The sequence below is a fragment of the Onychomys torridus genome, chromosome 4 (assembly GCF_903995425.1).
Source record: "Onychomys torridus chromosome 4, mOncTor1.1, whole genome shotgun sequence".
In the NCBI taxonomy this organism is placed as follows: Eukaryota; Metazoa; Chordata; class Mammalia; order Rodentia; family Cricetidae; genus Onychomys; species Onychomys torridus.
Window position 1 is genome coordinate 5,547,637 of NC_050446.1, and position 14,145 is coordinate 5,561,781.

The 14,145-nt window shown below is 43.8% G+C and overlaps 1 protein-coding gene across 8 annotated transcripts in view; it reads left to right on the forward strand.

Annotated features, from left to right (window-relative positions):
* The window catches only part of Ralgps1 (Ral GEF with PH domain and SH3 binding motif 1), a 297,117-nt gene that overhangs the window by 44,117 nt on the left and 238,855 nt on the right, over positions 1–14,145 (forward strand). For 6 of the 8 annotated variants that reach the window (XM_036186562.1, XM_036186565.1, XM_036186567.1 and 3 more), the window contains exon 1: positions 10,265–10,488. The exons of 1 other annotated variant lie outside the window; for it this stretch is intronic. The gene's annotated coding sequence lies outside the window, so the exon portion shown is untranslated. Of the gene's footprint in view, positions 1–10,264; positions 10,489–14,145 lie in introns of those variants that run through there. One more of the 8 variants, XM_036186563.1, reaches the window with a different exon arrangement.

Sequence of the window (14,145 nt, forward strand, 5' to 3'; positions counted from 1 at the left end):
ATAAAATGTATGAACTCCAGATATTGGTGTTTCCCATACAATGTGAGGCAGGATCCAGTTAGCTCTCTTTATAAGTTGAATCCTATCACATTTGGAATATTTGTTGTTAATTTCTACCAAAAAATTACTGCAAGCTCTTTGCCAAGGTTTACTTTCTGTCCATGATTTTTCAATTTCATCATTAGTTAAAGGTACTACAATTTCTGCTGGGTCTATTCCTGCTAATTCACAAATTCTCAGTTTTCCTTTTAAAATCCTCTCAGTTCTTTTCCACGTAAATTTTTTATTTTTTACTCTGTTTATTTGGTAGAAATATCCATTCCAATACAATATCTTCCTTCTGCATTAAAATTCCTGTAGGAGAATGCTTAGAGGGTAAAATAACTAAAATGCAGCCCAGCTTTGGATCCACATGACCCACATGTCCTTCCTGTACTTTATTTTCCACCAAGGCCAATTCTCTCTCAGCTTCAGTTGATAATTCTCTTGGACTATTTAAGTCCTTGTCACCCTCTAAGGTTTAGAGTAAATTCCTCAGTTCATATTTTTTTACCCCAACAGCAGTCTGTAGATAGGAAATCTCTTGGAATAATCTTTGAAAGTCATTTAGAGTCCATATTCGATCTCTCATAATTTGCACCTTTTGGGGTCTAATTTTTTTGCAGACCTGTTTTATATCCTAATTAATAAAATCTCCTCTTTGTATCTTTTCAGGAGCAATTTGTAATCCCCAACAAGGCAAAATTTTCTTTACTTCTTCAAACACTCTTTCTAAAATATCTGCATTTGAATCAGCTAGGAAAATGTCATCCATGTAATGATAAATTATAGATTGAGGAAATTGTTTATGTATTACTTCCACTAGCTGTCATACAAAATATTGGCAAAGGGTTGGGCTATTTAACATTCCTTGTGGGAGAACCCTCCATTGGTATCTTTAACTGACTGAGAATTATTATAAGTAGGTACTGTGAAGGCAAATCTTTCTCTGTCTTTTTCTTATAAGGGAAGAAAAAGTCTTTTAAATAGATAACTATAAGAGGCCATCCTTTAGGTAACAGAGTAGGCAAAGGAATTCCAGATTATAGAAAGCCCATTGGCTGAATTACCTTGTTAATTACTCTTAGGTCTGTTACCATTCTCCACTTACCAGATTTCTTTATAATAACAAATATAGGAGAATTTCAAGGGCTGGTTGATTTATCAATGTTCTGAGCATTTAACTGCTCTTGTACCAGCTCTTCCAAGGCCTGCAGTTTCTCTGTTGTTAAAGACCATTGCTGAACCCATACAGGCTGGTCTGTTAACTATTTTAAAGGTAGTCTTTAAAAGATCAGTAGCTGTTGTACCCTGTTCTTGTACAATCTGGATGGTGGTGACTTTTCTTTATAATACCTTCTAATGTTTTTCTCAGTAGCATGTTAGTTTACAGTTTGTTGCTGAACTTGAAGTAATGTTAATCTGTGTATTCCATTGTTGTAATAAATCATGGCTCCATAAATTCATAGCTATATTAGCCACATATGACTTCAGTTTTCCTCTCTCTCCCTTCTGGCCCTATACATTTGACCCATCTTGTGTCCTGTTTCTCTTGAGATAATGTTCCAATCCCTAACAGCTGAACATTTATCTCCCAAAGAAGCCAATTTGGATGCTAAAATTCTGGTGTAATTATTGTAACATCCACACCTGTGTTTACAAGACCCTCCATGAGAATGTCATTTATTTGTGGTTTTAATTTTGGTCTTTGTTCATTTATAGAAGTTTTGCAAAAAATTCACTTTATGTTCTCTACTGAATTTTTGTTCTCTCTGGTATAGCTGTTCTATCTTCCCGAGCAGTATAGTTTTTTACAATAGGAATTTGGTTATTTAATTTCTCTGGGAAGGGATTTCTTCTATAATTGCAGGAAAGGACTGAACTGAATTTGCAATGGGGGCCTGTGAGGGGCCCCTCAGGGAATTTCTTGATGGCAAAGGCAAAGAATTAACTTGTCTGTCCCTTGTTGATCTACATTATTAGTCCAATATTTGCCTTTACCATACCTTCCCCATAATCCAGAAGGGAGGGGTGTTTTGTTGCCATTGTTCCTTGAAGAAACATTGTTTCTAGGAATGCCCTCTTTACAGTCCCTTTTTAGGTGACCTCATTTACCGCAATTAAAGCATCTAATTTTACTATTTTCTACTGATCTGATTTTACTACTTTACTATTTTCTTCAAACCTCTGAAAAGCACCTCTCCTATCCAAACATCACCATGATCATGAAATTCAATATTAATTGTGTCTCAGGTCCATTTCTCTGAGGGTGCTGATCTTGCCTTTAATGGCCTAATTTTACCCTTTTGCATGCTGCACTAGCATTTTCAAAAGTCAGATATTCAATTATTATCTGTCTAGCTTCTGAATTTGGTGTCATTCTATTTATTGCCAAAGTCAGCCTTTGTAAGATATCCGTGAAGGTTTCTTTTGTGCCCTATATAACTTTTGTAAATGACTTAATTTTCTTTCCTACTTCTTTAATTCTGTCCCAAGCATTCAAGGCTGCCATGCCACACAGAATTAGGGTATGGTCATCACATAAAGATTGTCTTTGTATATCAACATATATCACCTTCTCCAAGAAGTTGATCCTGGGAAATTTCCATACTTCTAGCCCTGCATTGTTGTTCTGGAGTCTTAGCCTCCTCTTTACACCAGGTTCTCCATTGTAACTGTGGACCATCCTCTAGGACAGCTGTAACCAAATCTTTCCAGTCTTGAAGGATAATTCTATTCAAGTTGACCACGAGTTTAACATCTGCTTTACAAATGGAGAATGCATTCCATATGAGACTATAGCTTCTTTAAAACTCCTCAAATCTAATATTTCCACAGGAGTCCATTTAACTTGTACACAGCCTTGAGCATTTGGCAGTTCCTGCAAGGTTACTGGATGGAATAATTTTGGCTGTTTGAAAACTTTAGGCTGTTTCTCTGTATCTGTATAATTCAATGCTGAGATAGGTTCACCTTTAAATTCTTCTATCTGGGTCTGAATTTCTTTATTATTTGTTTTAACAAGTTTTTGAAAACTTTTATCTTGGTATTCAAATTAACCAACCATTTTAATGCTAGAAGAAATATGACCAATCAAATAATATTCATAATTGAAGTTTTGCAAATCCCATCAATATTAATTATCCTTCCATTTAATTGTTCCATTTTCAGACTGCCTAATGTGTTATCAAACAGAGACCAGATTTCCTCCACTGTAAAAATTTCCCATTTTTTAATGTGAGAAAAATTCTCTTTTAACTAATTTCTCCCTTTAAGATATCTTAATTTACTCAACAAGTCTGCTGACTGCACAGAACAGTAGAATCCTGAGGGAGTTTCAAGGCAGCTACCTCATGTGGTAGCAGTTGGAAATGGGGATCCAGAGAGAGCCCACCACCCATGAGGAGAGAAGAAGTGAAAGAGACTCCAGCCCATGTTGGGTGGAGACTCTAGCTGCATGCAGCTTCGGCCTGAGCTGGAGGCTTTCAGGGCCACAAGTGACTTTTTAGTGAATTTGTGCCACAAGTGTTGGGCGCTAAATGGTCTTATTAATAAAAAACCCAGAGCCAGATATTGGGGTGAAAACTGAGAGATCAGAGAAGAAGAAAGAAGCCAGCCATGTTCTTACTGCTAGAAAATCCTCAGCCTAAGAGAGAGCTACTTCCTGTATACTCATGCATATATACCTTTCTGTGCCCTGCCATCTTACTTCCTTTCTCTGCCCAGCTACATCACTTCCTCTTTCTGCCCAGCTCTGTCACTTCCTGTCTGTCTGTACAGACCTCTAGACCTCTATGGTTAACTAGCACTGGGATTAAAGGCATGTGCCACCATGCCTGGTTCTGTTCCCAGTGTGGCCTTGAACTCACAGAGATCCAGATAAATCTGCCTCCTGAATGCTAGGATTAAAGGTGTGTGCTACCACTGCCTGGCCTCTATGTTAATATAGTGGCTGGCTTTTTCCTCTGATCTCCATGTAAGCTTTATTTATTAGAGCACAAATAAAATATCATCACACACTCAGGTATTTGGGATCCAAGTGTAGCACCAAGCATTTAGAGCAAGGGGCTTTTAAAGGCAAACCTCACATCCTGTTATTTTGTTCAGCATCTCTAGGAGCAGGTTTTGTGCAAGTAAGCAGTTTAACAGAAGCTAAGTGGTTAGCTGTGGCATGGAGAGGGGCATCACACAACCAGGCAGTTTAACAGAAGCTAAGATAAGTCAGCTGAGCACCTTGATCTTGGGTTCCTAGAATAGAGCTGGATAATTTTCCACAGGATTTCCCATCAAGGAGATCAAATTATAATTAAACCTGAAATGACTTCAGCAAGAATACAAGATGGAAGAACCTTTGCATTCTCTTGCCCTGTCACTCTGGAGTTTGTTGGTCAATCAGTCTAGCTAAATTGGTGAGTTGTTGGTTGGATGAGAGACCCTGTCTCAGAAAGTCAGGTAGAAAGTGATTGAGAAAGATGCTTAATATTGACCTTTGGCCTCTACACACATGTGCATGCAGCACATACACACAAGTAGACTTTAGGACAACAAGTTTTTTTTTTTTTTTCTAAAGCTCAAATGGTACCACCTGATGTGGTAAATTGTCTGACAGATCAGGAACATGTTCCTTCTTTTTACTCTCCTATGTAATACAGGATTTAAAAGACAGTCTGAGAGCTGGGTGTGGTGATGCACACCTTTAATCCCACTACTCAGGAGGCAGATTAAGGCTGGAGGATCTCTGTGAGTTCAAGGCCAGCCTGGCCTACAGAGCAAGTTCCAGAACAGCTAGAGCTGTTACACAGAGAAACCCTGTCTGGAAAAACAAAACAAAACAAAAGTCAGTCTGAGAACTATACTTCCCAGCATTCCTTGTTGGAAAGGTTACTAGTTGATAATCTGCCTGTGAGAAGTATAGTTATTCCTCATTATTTGTAGTAGTTACGTCCTATTGTTAATGTTAAAAAAATCTGAACTCTTGTCCAAGAGAGGAAATAGGATTGAGTCCTGTGAATCTTTGGTCATAAAACCCTTGTCAGCCAACCAGCATCTTGGATAATGTAGGTTTTTTTTTTTGTTTGTTTGTTTTTTGTTTTTTGTTTTTTTTTTGTATAAGACCCTTTCATTGATATGGGTCAATCAGACAGCTAGATAGATAATCTAGTTGTCTATCATATCTACCTACATATTGTCTATCTGTCATATCTATCTTCTAGCAATCATATTGGTCATACATTCTAGCTACCATCTATTTATTATTTATCTGCCTATCAGTCACATCTATTAACTATCATTTACATCTATTAATCATCTATCAATCACAGCTATTAATCATCTATCAATCATATTTATTGATATCATATTATTAATCATCTATCTATCTATCTATCTCAATCAATAGAACTATGTATGCTTTTTATAACACAGTTACTTTTTCAGTAAGGTGCCTAACAGCCTGCAATGCTTAGAAACTCTAAATAGCATTTCAGCATTATGCCTAGGGACCACTTGACACAACGTAGTCACCAGTAAAGCACAAAGATGCAAAAGATAGCAACAAATGAAGACAGGCACTTAGTGCTGAGAGCTGAGACAGAAGGCAGGCCAACATTTAAAAAGGGTTTTAATGTGTATGTTTTGTCTGAATGTGTGCATGTGCACCATGTGTGTGCTTGGTGCTCAGGAGGCCAGAAGAGAGGGTCAGATCCCCTGGAACTGGAGTTACAGTTGGTTTAGAGTCACTGTGTGGGGGCTGGGAACCCAAGCCAGGTCAGTCTGTGAGCAGCCAGTGCTCTTACCGGCCAGGCTGTCTCTTCAGCCTTGCATCATGAACTTTTCTTAAGATATGAATTTTATATAAAAATTATATATATATGTATATATATATGTATATATATATACATATATATAAAAGTTTTGTCATGATCTTAATAGTCATATAGAGTACTAACTAATCCTAGAAAAAAATGCTTCATCTAGCTTCCTGTACAGGTTTCAGGTTTCAGTCTTTCAATTTTCTGCAGGGAACCATGACCGCGCCTAACAGCGACTTTGAAGTTTCCAAAAAGATGATGGGGCCCCACAACAACAACTCCATCAGGACTATAATAATACCACTAAGCTGACAAACACCACTCAAAGATCAGCTTTGGACTACAAACTGCTCAGGACAATTTTGAGGTGGCTAGCTGAGATGATCCAGCCTCACAGACTACTCGAGCAAGGACTTGAGACAAGCCCTGCATTTTTCTATTATGCAGAGACTGGACAACAAATGATACAGCTGCCTCTCCCAGGACTTGACAATTAATCCAAAGTTTTCTTTTCAGGATCCCCTAAAGATGCCTTTGCCCCCAATCAGCAGGAAGTAATTTTAAGAACATAGTGCCCATATTCCCAAGAGGTGGGGTGGGTGGTTTTTTGATCATTCAGTGGGTTATAGATAATTGTCATTGTTTAGGACATTTGATTACAAAGGAGATTAGATTCAGGGTTCTTATTTTGAAAAAAGAAAAGAAAAGATATAGATAAGAGGTAGTTTATTGAATCTACTCTGAAAAAAAAAAGATGTAGAAGAAGTAAGAACATGGCTGGCTTATTCTGTTTCTCTGATCTTTCAGCTTTCACCCCAATATCTGGCTTTGAGGTTTTTTTTTTTTTTTATTAATAAGACCTTTTAAGATTCATGTTACACTTTGGTTGACTTAGTTTTCATTATTCTGCACATGTCTACAACTGTCCATTTTTGGGTTAAGAGATATTTTTCTCTGAGAAGGCCAGTTCACAGATACAGAACTGGAATCTATAGGAAGGACTGCTGGTATGTTCATTGCAGCATGCCTACATCTACCATCTACCAGGGCATAGGAAAGATGGTAGAAATTGCATCTTCATTAAGAATTGTCCACCATGTTCCTCATCCCTCTGAGAACCACCAGAGCTGCTGGGATCCTAATTAGAGTGTTAAATCCCATGCCCTGAGAAATATCCTCAAATCCACTCACCCAGTCCTACGTGCATTTTTAATGAAGCACCCTGAAAATCTAGTTCCAGGGGTAACCCTCTGGCAACTACCAGCCCAGACTGGCTATTCCAGGAATCTTGGCATATATTCCCTCCACCTTTTTGGCTAAATGTAATCTCATCAGTCAGTTAGTGTGAAATTTAACCCTAGTTACTATCAAAGGAAGCAGGAATTGGCACTGAGGGAGATGCCTTTGTGGAGGGGTCCTGCAGCATGCACTCCAGAGACATCCCCAGTTCTGTTATCAAAATGAAAGGTGCTGTAATAGCTACTTACTTTGCTGCAACAAAACACCTGAGAAAACAGTTTAGGAAAGGAAAGGTCTATTTTGGCCCAAAGTTTAAAGGTTCAGTCCATCGTGGTGGGGAAGGCGTGGTGGCACAAACAAGGGGCAGCTGGTCACATTGCATCCATAGTCAAGGAGAGATCAATGAATGCTGCTGTCAGTCTGAGCCCAGTCTAGTGAGTGGCGTTGCCCACATTTAGGATGGGTCTTCCCATCAGTTAACCTTTCTAGGAAGGCCTTCACAGACATGCCTAGAAGTTTCTCTCTGTGATTCTCCATCTGTCAAGTTGACATTGAGATTAACTTCCAGATGCCATTAAACAAGTGTATATTGTAACAACTCTGCCCAACGCCTGTGTGTGCTGGAAGTTACACAGGTGCACATGATAGTAGCTAAGGCTTATCGAGTTTTTGTGAGGTGCTGACCCTCTTGCACATATTCCATTTCACCCTCCCAACATCCTGTCTGAAGAGGCTGATATTTTAAAGATATTAATTCTTACCTCACTCTGGTTTTTCAAGGCAGGGTTTTTCTGTATAGACCTGATGTCCTGGAACTTGCTCTGTAGACTAGGCTGGCCTTGAACTTAGAGATCCTCCTGCCTCTGCCTCCTAAGTGCTGGGATTAAAGGCATGCACCACTATCACCTGGCAAGACTTTTGTTGCTGTTGTTTTATTTTGAGACAGGGTTTTTCTGTGTCACAGTCCTTGCTGTCCTGGAACTCACTCTGTAGACCAGTCTTGGCTTTGAGCTCACAGAGATCCACCTGCCTCTGACTCCCAAGTGCTGGGATCAAAGGTGTGTGCCACCACTGCCCTGCAAAGTATTCTTTAAAATTATTTTAATAATACCTTTAAAGATTGTGTGTGTGGATATGTGCATACAAGTACAGGTTCCTGTGGAGGTAGAGGCCAGAGATGACAGATCAACCTGGAGCTGGAGGTACAGGTAGTTGTGACACACCTGACATGGGTGCTAGGAACTGACCCTGGGTCCTCTACTAGAGCAGTACACACTAGTATCTGCTGAGCCAGCTCTCCAGCCTCCTTACATTCGTCTGCAGTAGAGAAACTGAGGCATGCATGTGTGCACAGGTCTAAAACAATCCAGGCTGGACTTAGGCAGCAGGTCCCTCTAAGCTTTATAGTCATTTATAAATATTTATAAAATAATTACAGTTGTTTTTGTTTTGTGTGTGGTGTGTATGTGTGCAGGTGTTGCACATTCATGAACTTGCAGAGGCCAGAGGAGGATGTCGAGTGTCCTGCTCTAGACTTTCCATCTTTTTCCTTTGAGACAGGGTCTCTCCCTGAACCTGGCAGCCAGCAAACCACAGCAGGTCTGCTGCTTCCATGGCCCAACCTGTAGGTCCCTGGCCCCCGGTTTGGGTAGCTGTTGCCTTGCTTGCTGACCTTGACCTTGATGTCCTCCCTAATTCCCTGCTGGTTTCCACCCTCCTGAATGCTTAAGGGAAGTTTCTTGTTTGTGTATCCTGCACATTGGGCATTAACAGCTTAGATGCAAGATTGTAAACATCTGTAGTGAACTTCTGCCCTCCGGGGTTCTCTCATTGTGCAGTAAGCCTGCATTTAAGGTTTCCTCCCTCTTTCAATAAACGGTATTTGGCATTCTGCTGAGGTGAATGACCTGCTGTCTTTTGTCTCTGTTTTTCGATCCACAGCCCCTCGCTCAGACATGGTGAACGGGTGGTGGTAGTGTGGGCATTATCACTACACCAACCCTAAGCCTTGGGGTTATAGGTTCCTGTACAACCATGTCTGTCTTCTCATGTGTGTTCTGAGCACTTGAACTTAGGTCGTCATGCTTGACCACCAAACACTCACCTTCAGAGCCATCTCCCCAGCCTCCTTCAAGGTTTTGCACTCAGCTCTCACTCTGCACATCTCTGGATTCAGAATCTTCTAAAAGAACCACTATACCATGCATCTCTTGTTTTATTTAAGGGAAACAGTTAAGACTATTCTTTGATCATTACTGTGTTCTTAATGCAAAATTGCAGACGTCTGCCTCAGAGATCCCTTATTCCACCACCTTACACTTAGAAGGGGTTTAATTTCTGCTGACGCTATTGTTTCCCCCTACCTCTTCTTTTGGATAGTACAGTGTCTAAACCTTCCCACATGCTACTGCTGCAGCTCCACGAATTACAGTTATCAAAGCGATGATTTTGTCTACATGTCCGAGAAGCATCTTACCTCCTTCCTCTGGTAGGCATAACAGTATTTTGCTGTGGTTCCCGACCTTCAGGCCTTCACAGCTGCCCCCTAGCTTCCACAGTCTATGTAACTTACCATCTGTGCCTTTTAGCCAACATTCAACCTCGGCTCACTGCATATGCCTGACCCAGGGTCTGGGTGCGGAGAGACAGCTTCCAGGCCCACCTCCCCCAGCTTTGAATTTGGCATGGTCTTGGGCAAGACCCTCCTCAGGCCTAACTTTCACCAGGTGTGAAATACATGGATCAGCCCAAGAACCTTTAAGTGTGTGACTGAACTGTGATTATCTCTGAGTCATAAAGAATGGGTGCTAAGGTGATGATGTCTTGCTCACAAAGCCATTTTTGGTTGAAAATGAGAAACTCTAGGTAGCAATTTAAGTGGGACACTGGGTAAGGCCTGGAAGGATGTGTGCAGAATAAACGCACGGCTATTTCTAGGCAGGGGGTGGGCGTGGCGGGTGGTTGAGCCCGAAGAGGGCAGCTGAACATCCCTGCAAACCTGAGCATCTGCAGGCTGAAGCCCAGGCCGAGGCCGGTGGGGGACCGCGCTGCAGCGGCTGCGCACTGGCTTTACCAGCCGCTTCATTTACGTGTCTCCGCCCCTGCGACAAGATGATTGGAGGAGCTCGGCGTGGTGCTGCACTCTGATTGGCTAAGCCACCCGCCGTTCAGGCCCGGGAGCGGACGGTTCCTACTGCGGCTGGGCACCGGCTGGGCTCCCGCGTCGGCCCCGCGTTTCAAGCTTGCGCCCGGCCTAGCTTCAACCCGGCTTGGCCCGGCCCCGGCCTCGGAACGAAGGCGCCGCTGCCGCTGGGCCTCTCGCAGGGCCATGAGGAAGCGGCGGCAGGCCCTGTGGTCCGCGTCAAGGTGACCAGACGGGACTGCGGTGGTGAGAGAGGCGGTGAGAGGAGCGGCTGGCGGGGCGGGGCGGGGCGGGGCGGGTTGGGTGCGGTGAGGCGGGTCCCGGGGCTCGGGTAGCTGCAGGTGCGGGGGGCGGGACCCCAGGCCTGAGGGGCCGGGGCGGGGCCTCGGCTCGAGGGTGGGACCTCGGCTTGAGGGGCGGGACCATGGCCGGCTCGGGTCCCAGGGGCGCGAATGACAGCGTGTGGGGGGTGGCAACGGGGAAAGGGCGCAGGTGCGGGCGGCGGGGGCCGGGGGCCTGGGCCTTGGCTCGTTGCGTGGGGCTTGGGCGGTCTCGGGTCTCAGGGGCGGGAACTAGAACCTGTGTGCGGGGTAGCGGCGGGGAGAAGCACAGGTGCAGTGGGCGGGGCTGGGGAAGCCCTGTAGGGGCGGGGGGGGGGGCTGAGGAGCGGTGTCTGGTCCGGAAGCGGGGCAGCAGGTGAGGAGCAGTGGGAGGGTGAGTGGACCCACCCGGGAGAAGGGAAAGCTGCCCTGTCCGTCGTCCCTGGCTTTGGCTTCTCTGAGGACTCTGGAGGCATCCACGGTTGCCTCTTGGAGGGGCGGGTCAGGCCTGTCTGTGTCTTTGCTGAGTCGCACTAGGATCGCAGGTGCCCTGGTTAATAGGGCACGCCAAGCCCTAAGTGGGGCGCACTAATTTTTTTTGTAACTCCCCTGTTGCTGTTGAAGGGACATGGCTGGATTGCCGGATGGTTGGCTTTCATTGGCTGACTGGCTGTTGAAAAATGTGTGCTCTTCAGGAGTAGTCATTGGTGCGATACTCGAAAGGGTTCTGGATTGTTGACTCCTGGGAGCAGATGCTCGTGCAGATCCTCACAGTGCTGGTCTCAAAAAGCTGGAAACAGTATCGTGGTGAGGGTGAAGAGATGGAACCGGAGCAAGAGCTCAGCTTTTTGGCTCTGTGACACCTGGGAGATATTTTTGCCTTTTTGAGTGTTTTGTTGTTTGCAACATGAGCATCCCGATGCCGACCTTCTGGGGCCAGAGGGGAATTGCTTGTCAAGAGGTGACATAAGACCTCTTTCTTGAGAGTTTGGAATGAAGTTTGTGGTGAGGAACCCCTCCTCCAAACTAGTGGTGTTTTAGATCATGGTACTCCCTGTGAGGCTACTGCAGCCTGGGGAGCCATGGTCAATGGAAAGTGAAGTGTGTTTAGTTGTGGGCAGACCTCTAGACCCCAGTCCCAGTGAGGACTTTAAGCTGATGGATTGGGCTTATAACGGAGCCTTATGGAATGCTCCCACTCCCATCCAACTTGGTTCTGCCAAATTCCAGACTTAAGAATGAAGATCACCATGGACCTTCATTAGGTGTTTACTGAGACAGAGAGAAGGGAGAGAGATGATAGGGCCCCTGTGATCCAGAAGTGTCCTTTATCTGCATGTGACCTTTGGGTACCCAGTGTTGTCTCATGAGCAGGTGGTCAGTCTGGGCTGCACTACTTTCTCCAGAGTTGTGTGGACAGGAGCTTCTGGCTGGCTTGCATTTGTCTTCATTTTAGAAGGTTGGGACTTTTGGGGACCAGACACCACGGTGCTGGCCTCCCTTGCTACAACAGGTATGGTGATCCAGTGGCAATATGGAGATGTCCCAGGGATAGGCTCTTGTTGGGGGAGCACTTGTGTGGCAGGGGCTAGGACTAGAAGCAGCTTGTGTGAATTGTTCCACCCTGTCTTGGCAGAAGCCATGTCTCTTCGGGACTGCTCTTCTATGGCCTGTGTGTTAAAATGAAGTCCCAAGCCTGGTAGCCGATGATAAGAGCACATACCAGAAAGTGAGATGATTCGTTTTTCTTTCTTTCCTTCTTAAAAAATATTTTTATTACATTTATTTTGTGTTTGTGCATGTAAAAGTGTGCATGGCGAGGTCAGAGGATAACTGTGGGAGTCTGTTCTCTGCTTCTACCATATGGGTCCAAGATATCAAACTCACGTGTTCAGGTTTGGTAGTAGGCACCTTTAACCTCTGAGCCATTTCACAGGCCCCATGATTGGCTTTTCAATGTTTTATTGGGATGATAGCATTCAGAGCTGAGAGAAAACTGCATAATAGAAAACTGTTATGTCCAAAACCCACTGTGATCTGTCCCTGACCTATTCCTTATAGCTCTGACTTGAAGTCCCCACTAGTCTTCCTGCTGTGTGACCTTTACCAGCTTTTTACCTTCTCAGAGCTTTGGTTTCCTTATTTGTAAAAATTAAGAACAAGCCTGAATACCTTGTAAATGTGTTGTGAAGAATCAATAAACTATTTGATGGTGCTTTCAGTTACTTGGTACCCACTCTTGGGACCTTCTCTCCCTGCCCTGTCCCCTGCCTGCCTGGCTTCCAACACTGATTACTCAGAACAGCATGTGGCATGCAAGAAGTCGAGGACCAGGGATTCTGAGGCCTCTGCTTCTTATATAACCTTGAACAAGTCTCTTTCCCTTTCCAGATCTACGTTTTCTTAGCTGAGTGGGAGAATGCTGGACTGTGTGATCTTGGGAGTGTTAACTCTGGCTGCTGATTGGCAAGCTGAAAATCTTCACACCTTTCAGAAAAGCAGGAAAGTGGAAGCCAGTGACCTGTGGTTTAGTTCTTTTAAAAAATATCTGTCTAGGGGCTGAAGAGGTGCCTCAGTATTTAGGACACTTGGTCATCTTCCAGAGGACCTGAGTTCAGTTCCCAGCACTCACAACAGACTGTTTTAGAAAATAAAACAGAGTATTATAGCCCATTTGGCAGCTGGTAGGGAGTTACCAAATCCTGGTGAAGGAGCAGATGAAGGATGTTCTCCAGGAAGCCGGTCTGGTGCTCTTATTGTCAGCCACCAGGCTTGGGGCTTCATTTTAACACACAGGCCATAGAAGAGCGGTCCTGAAGAGACACTTATGTAACTTCTGCCAAGACCGCTTGCAAGGCTATTGTGCCTTCAGCATGTGTTTTGTCTGTGCACAAGAGTGTCGTCACAGCCAGGTGTGGTGATGCACATCTTTAATCCCAGCATTTATGAGGCAGAGGCAGGCAGATCTCTGTGCTTTCAAGGCCATTCTGGTCTACACAGTGAGTTCCAGGCCCCTTAGGACTACATAGTGAGACCTGCTCTCAAACAAAGAAAATAATATTTCAGTGTTATAGTGGAATTTGTGAGCTTCAACATAAAAGACAAAAGCTATGAAACAGGAAGAATTAAATTGGGGTGAGGGATGGGAGGACAGGGTGGGGATAAATAAAGTCTTAAGGGAACCTACTGTAGAAACTTCCGTGTGTGTGTGTGTGTGTGTGTGTGTGTGTGTGTGTGTGTGTGTACATGTCTATACTCACACATACATATATATACATACATACACATATATAAAAAGTTAAAATAGAGTTACCCTATAACAGTGCACCAATGTCCCACTTGACACCACAGACTAACAAAAAGAAGTTCAGTGCCAGAATTATTTACCTCTTTTAGAGCTATTGACCAATGAGATTCATTAGACCCTCAAAAACTATAGCTGTTACCAATGCTATTGGTTACTCTTCAGAACTTGATGCTAAGACCCTTTTGCTGAAGATGCCACATACTTGGAACATGGAGAAACCAATTTAGTACTCACTTGGAAGCTTCTTTTCTACTGGCCAGCTTCTATAGTACTTGTATACCCTTCCGG